The 6,102-nt window shown below is 36.4% G+C and overlaps 1 non-coding gene across 1 annotated transcript; it reads right to left on the bottom strand.

Moving 5' to 3' along the window:
- Nucleotides 1-5,344: 5,344 nt before the first annotated feature.
- Nucleotides 5,345-5,450, bottom strand: LOC147940784 (small nucleolar RNA R71). Its single transcript, XR_015562966.1, has one exon. It is a non-coding gene; the product is annotated as a small nucleolar RNA R71 (small nucleolar RNA).
- Nucleotides 5,451-6,102: the final 652 nt, after the last annotated feature.

Raw genomic sequence — 6,102 nt, forward strand, 5'->3', positions numbered from 1 at the left:
TACAAAAGGTGGTAATAATTTCAACTTGTTTAGCGATATTGTGGAATTTTTAAAAAGATATAAGAAGGAGAGGAGTCATTAGTGTCGACAGTGTAATAACAGTTTAAAGAGGAGTATTTGACGGATTTTGTATCATATTTAGCTACTTAGCTTCTCTGACTAACGTATATAATCATTAATCAGAGAGTTTATTATAGTATATATTATTACAAGTTTCCATGAAACGGTTTCAATCAATTAATGAATATTAATAGACTAATTAATTGGGATGAACGAAGACAAAATGATTGTTCGAAAACGTACAGTGTAACTTGCTAGGCAGAGAATCGTTACTGTTAGGTAAGGCTCATGTGGAAGTGTGTTTGGCAGAGAGACATGAGATATTCGTGAATAGTAACCTAATTTCTCAATAACTTTTGTTTTTTGTCTGCATTGTGACAAATTATACATTTATACAACACTAAAATAAATTGATTAGTTCTTTCCCAAAATAATCATGAATTATCGATACCAAATTTTTTGTATCCGTGTGGCTATGAAGCATGAATGATATTGATTGATTTCCTCTAGCTCTATTGATCTTATCGTAACCGAAACTCCAAATGTTTCTAAATTTTTATGATGAACTGAAATCGGGTTTAAAGATCGATCGAGCTGGATCTCCTTAATATAGGTTTGTTGCCCACCACTAATAAAAACTGAGGGGTATGACAATGGCCACAAAGAAGACACCTACACGTGTGCTTGTAGTTCCTACAACCATAAATTTCGCAGTAATTCAGGTTTTCCGGAGTTTCATGATCGCTGGTTTAAGCGGTTTATCTTTTTTTTTTTTTTTTATGTCCGAGCACCGACATTTTGATTTTTGAGGTGTGGCCTCGCCCATTTTATTTTGTTACTCTCGACCGACAACTTGGTCAATATAGTTTGACTTAAGTAACCAAAAAAGTAAGCATGGAGACGTAAAAATTGATATGTTGTTAACGGGGAACATGTGTTCATTTCTTTATCATTTACTATATATATATATATATATATATATATTACGACAGCTCTTGTTGACAAACTAAACTAAAATTACTGTATCTTTTTGATTTGATGTTAAAATTACATATTTTCCATTACAAATCAATTTTTCCTTTAAAATGTGTGTGCCTGTTTTTTTTTTTTGTAATCACAGTTTAGTTTCGAGTGTTTTTGTGTAAAACTAATTTGAATGAATTATTTGGGGTACCCAGACAACTGATCACCATCTGGTGCTGGACCTTCTGGTGTGTGGTGTGGTTCGTGCAACCCAACCCGCTCAAATTAACTCCAAATCTACGGAATTAATAATGTTGTCTTCTTTGATGGGTCCTATCATCATTCCCAAATAACTCAAATTTTCTCAAATGATTGGGTGCCACGTGTGTTTTCTTCACGCCAGCCCATCACCGACGAACTCACTAACACTATTCTTACCCTACTACTAACTACGAGACTATAAAGTTACTGTAAACATATCAATTAACTTTGTATTGATTAAGTAATGAGTACAGTGATTCTATTTTTGGTCGGAAATGAGTACAGTGATTTTATTTTTAACCTCTGTAAACTAAATACTATAAAATATCCCTTATGGGAAGGATTGAGTTTTGTTTCTGTTGTTTATGAGTTCAAATCTTCATTAGGAAATGATGGTTTATATTTTCGAGTGTACATATATATGTATAGACCATATATATATATATATATATACACCATGATCTTTCTAATTCATACTTTAGAATCTCAAAGGATATTCGTATGCATCGATGTTCTCGTAAAGTCGTATTTGTTTCGCCTCAAAAAATAGAATCTTCTAGTTTTTGCTTAAAGCTCCAAAATTCAGGTAATCTATATACTGTCTGTATATGTTCACAAATAAGTCGTTAGCATTGGTAAAGCTTCTTCAGACTTTAGATGACCAAGTAATCAAACTCTTCTCTATATATAGTTCTTTTTTACCTTTTGTTTGTTCCCCTGAATATTTCAGAGTGATCATGATAACATGACAAGTTGACAACTCAAGGTCAATTGATGAAAATTCTATGGTGTTCTCTCTCACTCTCTTTTAAATTCATGCAGAATCATTGGTGATCCATAATAATGCAGCATATTAAATGCAATATATTAAATTAATAAATGTAACAATCAAATCTAATTTAGTTAACTATACTAAATTAGTATTACTAATACTTCGTAAATATCTTATTATATAAAGCTTGGTTTTTAAATTTAGTATCTTATTAGATCGTCTCATATTATTCATCTAACAAAATAATTTATTTAAAAATATTGTTTTCAACTTTGTTCTATTGGTCAAACATTTTTAATGGAAAGACAAATTTTTCTTATTTTTTTAAACCAAAATATACTCCTACTTTCTACCTTTTCAGTTTGGAATAGGTAAGATTAGTATGTTGACCTAGAAAAAATGGAAGATTAATATATGCATCTTCTTTTCTAATACTGTATTTTAACATTAATTGTAGTAGTTTTAGATTGTTTTATTTAATTTATATTTTCATCTTTGAATTATTTGAGATTCATATATTAACGTGTTTATAATTTTATATTATTTTATTAATTATATCAAATTAATTTTCTTCTAATTTATCAAACTTGATTGGTTGGTCATAGATTTTTTTTTTTGTGCAAACATAATTGTTACCATTTGTTCAATCTCAAAAAGAGATAAAGAGGAGAAGGTCATCAACCTAATGGTTGGATAAAATAGGTTAATCAAACACAAGCCTACAACAAACATAAATAGATTGGAAAAACATAAATCGTTGTTGATAGATCCATAGGAGCTTGGAGACAGAGGCTACATCATGGTGTGTCAAAGAAACTTTCATGAATACATTGGAAAATTTAATAATAGTTACTATCAAAATATTTTGTAACGTTAGAAAGGGTCTTTAGTTTCTGGAGCAAGCCACTTTGAGATAGCTAAAAGACGTGAACATGTTCTCTCCACATAGGAGGAGAGCAAAGCCGATGTTTTCTCTATGGTAGAGGAGGTTGGACGCAAGGTTATTTCCACAAGGGAGGAAGGTGGGGGAAGTTGGACGCAAGGTTATCTCCCCAAGGGAGGAAGGCAGAGCAAAGGTTCTCTCCATGGTGAAGGAAGTTGGACACAAGGTTCTCTTGATAACTCTCTAATTTACATGTTTTAAGCATCATTTTTTGTCCATATTCTGCATAATATTTACCCTAACCTTAGCATTTTTAGGTTATTTTACTGTAGAAATCCACATTTCGGCCATTTAGGGTGTTGCATTCTTGCATTTGCACTTTTTGGATGAAAACATGTGCTTTAGAGCCTAAAATGGGAAAAAACAAGGTCAAATCCGAGCATGTACCCGAAGGAGCTATGGAGCAGGAAGAACAGTCCGAACCTCAACCCGATCGAAGAGGATCCAAGGGCAGGAAGAACAACCCGAGGACCTATCCGAGGAGTTACCCGACCACATCCTCGAGCACCGCCTCGAGCAGACCCTCGGGCAGGACTAGGCTGCTAGGGTTAAAGGGTTTCCATATATAAACCTCCCTCTTCTTCCTCTCACCCTAGCACGCCGCATACACTCAAACCAGAGAGCGAGAGCTTCTGAGAGAGATCTTGAGCGACTCAAACAATTTTTCCACTTTGTTAGGATTCATTTTGTTATTTTCTTTTGCATTTTCGATTCTACACTCTTCCTCTTTACTCTATTTTCAATACAATGCAATTTTCGTTTATCTATGCTTTTGTGTTTTCTGCAATGAGATCTGAGTAGTGAAACAAAGTTTCTAAGGATGGGATAGACAATTTTGTGTTCTTGATCGGTTAGGATGTCTTAGCTTGATTGTTTATGTTTTATAAACCCTTCTAGATTGGTTTTCTTAATGCTATCAACAGACCGAGAGGTTGAGATTAGATCTAGGATGTTTTACCATCGAGAGGTGTAGATGAAATGCTTGAATCAATCAATGCTAGAGATTTACTCACTTAACCTAAGAGATTAGATGTGTAAGGAATTTATTGACAATAATGAATCGGTTTGTATTGCCTGCTTGGTCATGTTTCTCCAACGAGAGTTGGGTAGGGGAGTGATCAAGGCTGATTGTTTCTATCACGAGAGTATTTTAACAAGATTTTAGAGATTCATTGTCTAGGGAATATTTGCTTGAGGCATGTAGGACATTCCTACTGGTCAGGAACGCTTAGGAGTCGATTACCCCATCCTTAGGAGCTTTTGCATTTTGATTGTTTACATTTTCATTCATAACTCGATCACTTACCCGAACAGGTACACGATCACCTTCTAGCTGTTCATACTCATCTTGTTTACTCGATCATCCCACCCGATCATGTACTCGAATGCTTGCATCGAGTGCTTAGGTCGTGTGGTTCTTGTTTATTTGCTTTCTTTTGTTTACTTTAGGATTGTTAGATCAAACCCCAACTCTTGCTTGGCTTGACTTGCATAGTTTTGATCATATCTCATCTGCTAGCATAACAACCATTTGGATTGATAACCCTTTGTACTACAACTTCATAGGGAATTGATACCCTAGGTGAAAACCATCTTATCAATTTGGCGTCGTTGCCATTTGGTTGAATTTGATTTGCTACGGTTAAGATTTCAGCACTTGCTAGATCAAGTTCTATTATATACTTTGGTTAGTTATTGACTTGTTTACTTTCGTATTTGTTTGTTTTGCATTTTAGGTACAACCCGAGTACCCACCCGACCCGTCACTCGATCACCTGGATCGAGTTGACCTTCGTGTCCTCACTCGGTCAACTGATTGTGCATGCAAACACGATCCAAGGATAGCAAAACTGGAGTCCGTTCATCGACAACATTGACATACCAAGGTTACTCCGACCACAACAAGTTCAACAACCGCAACCAAACACAATTGAGGAGATAATGAATAACCAGAATGGTCCACCAGCTCCTCAAGCAAGGACCAACATCGGAGTAGGAGATGCTCCATCTAACTCACACTCAAAGAAATGCCATTGTGCCACCTGCTGTCCAGAACAACAACTTTGAGATCAAGAGTAGTCTCACCCAGATGATACAAAGCAATAAGTTTCATGGATTGTCAATGGAGAACCCATTGGACCATTTGGATGAGTTTGATAGCCTTTGTAGCCTAACGAATATAAATGGAGTTAGTGAAGATGGATTCAAACTCCGGCTTTTCCCATTCTCTATGGGAGACAAAGCACACATTTGGGAGAAATCACTCCCCAAGGAGTCCATCACCACTTGGGAAGCATGCAAGAAGGCGTTTCTAGCCAAATTCTTCTCCAAATCCAAAACTGCAAGGTTGCATAATGATATCTCCAGCTTTGTTCAGAAGAGCAATGAGACGTTCAGTGAAGCTTGGGAACGTTTCAAGGGATACACTACCAGATGCCCTCATCATGGATTCAGCAATGCTTCATTTCTAAGTACACTATACCGAGGTGTGGTCCCTAAGATACGGATGTTGCTGGACACCGCAAGCAATGATAACTTCCTCAACAAGGATGTCGATGAAGGTTGGGATCTCGTGGAGAACTTGGCTCAATCTGATGGCCACTACGATGAGGAGTATGATCGCATTGTGCGATCTACTGGAGAGGATGAAGCAAAGTACAAAAGAGACATGAAAGCACTCAATGACAAATTGGATAAGCTCCTCAGCTAGCAGCAGCATGTACATGCCATCTCAGAGGAAGAGCAGTTTCTGCAACAAGATGGGGAGAATGCTCAGCTAGAGGATGTGAACTACATCAACAACCAAAGATGTTACAACAAAGGGTACAACAACTACAAACCAAACCAGAACCTGTCATATCGTAACCCCAATGTTGCTAATCCTCAAGACAAAGTCTACCCATCTGCAGTCCAAGGGAACCTAGGCCGGCAAAAGCCTTTTGTTCAATACAATCAAGGCTATGCTCCTAAGAAGCAGTATTCTGGTAATTACAATCACCCAATTGCACCACCTGGTTTCCAACAACAACAAAGTCCACAAAACCTATCTCAAGAAGGTGATTTACGCGGCTGATTCAGCAGATGATACAGAGTCAAGCCTTAG

Source organism: Camelina sativa, chromosome 7, assembly GCF_030686135.1.
Source record: "Camelina sativa cultivar CO46 ecotype springtype chromosome 7, ASM3068613v1".
NCBI lineage: Eukaryota > Viridiplantae > Streptophyta > Magnoliopsida > Brassicales > Brassicaceae > Camelina > Camelina sativa.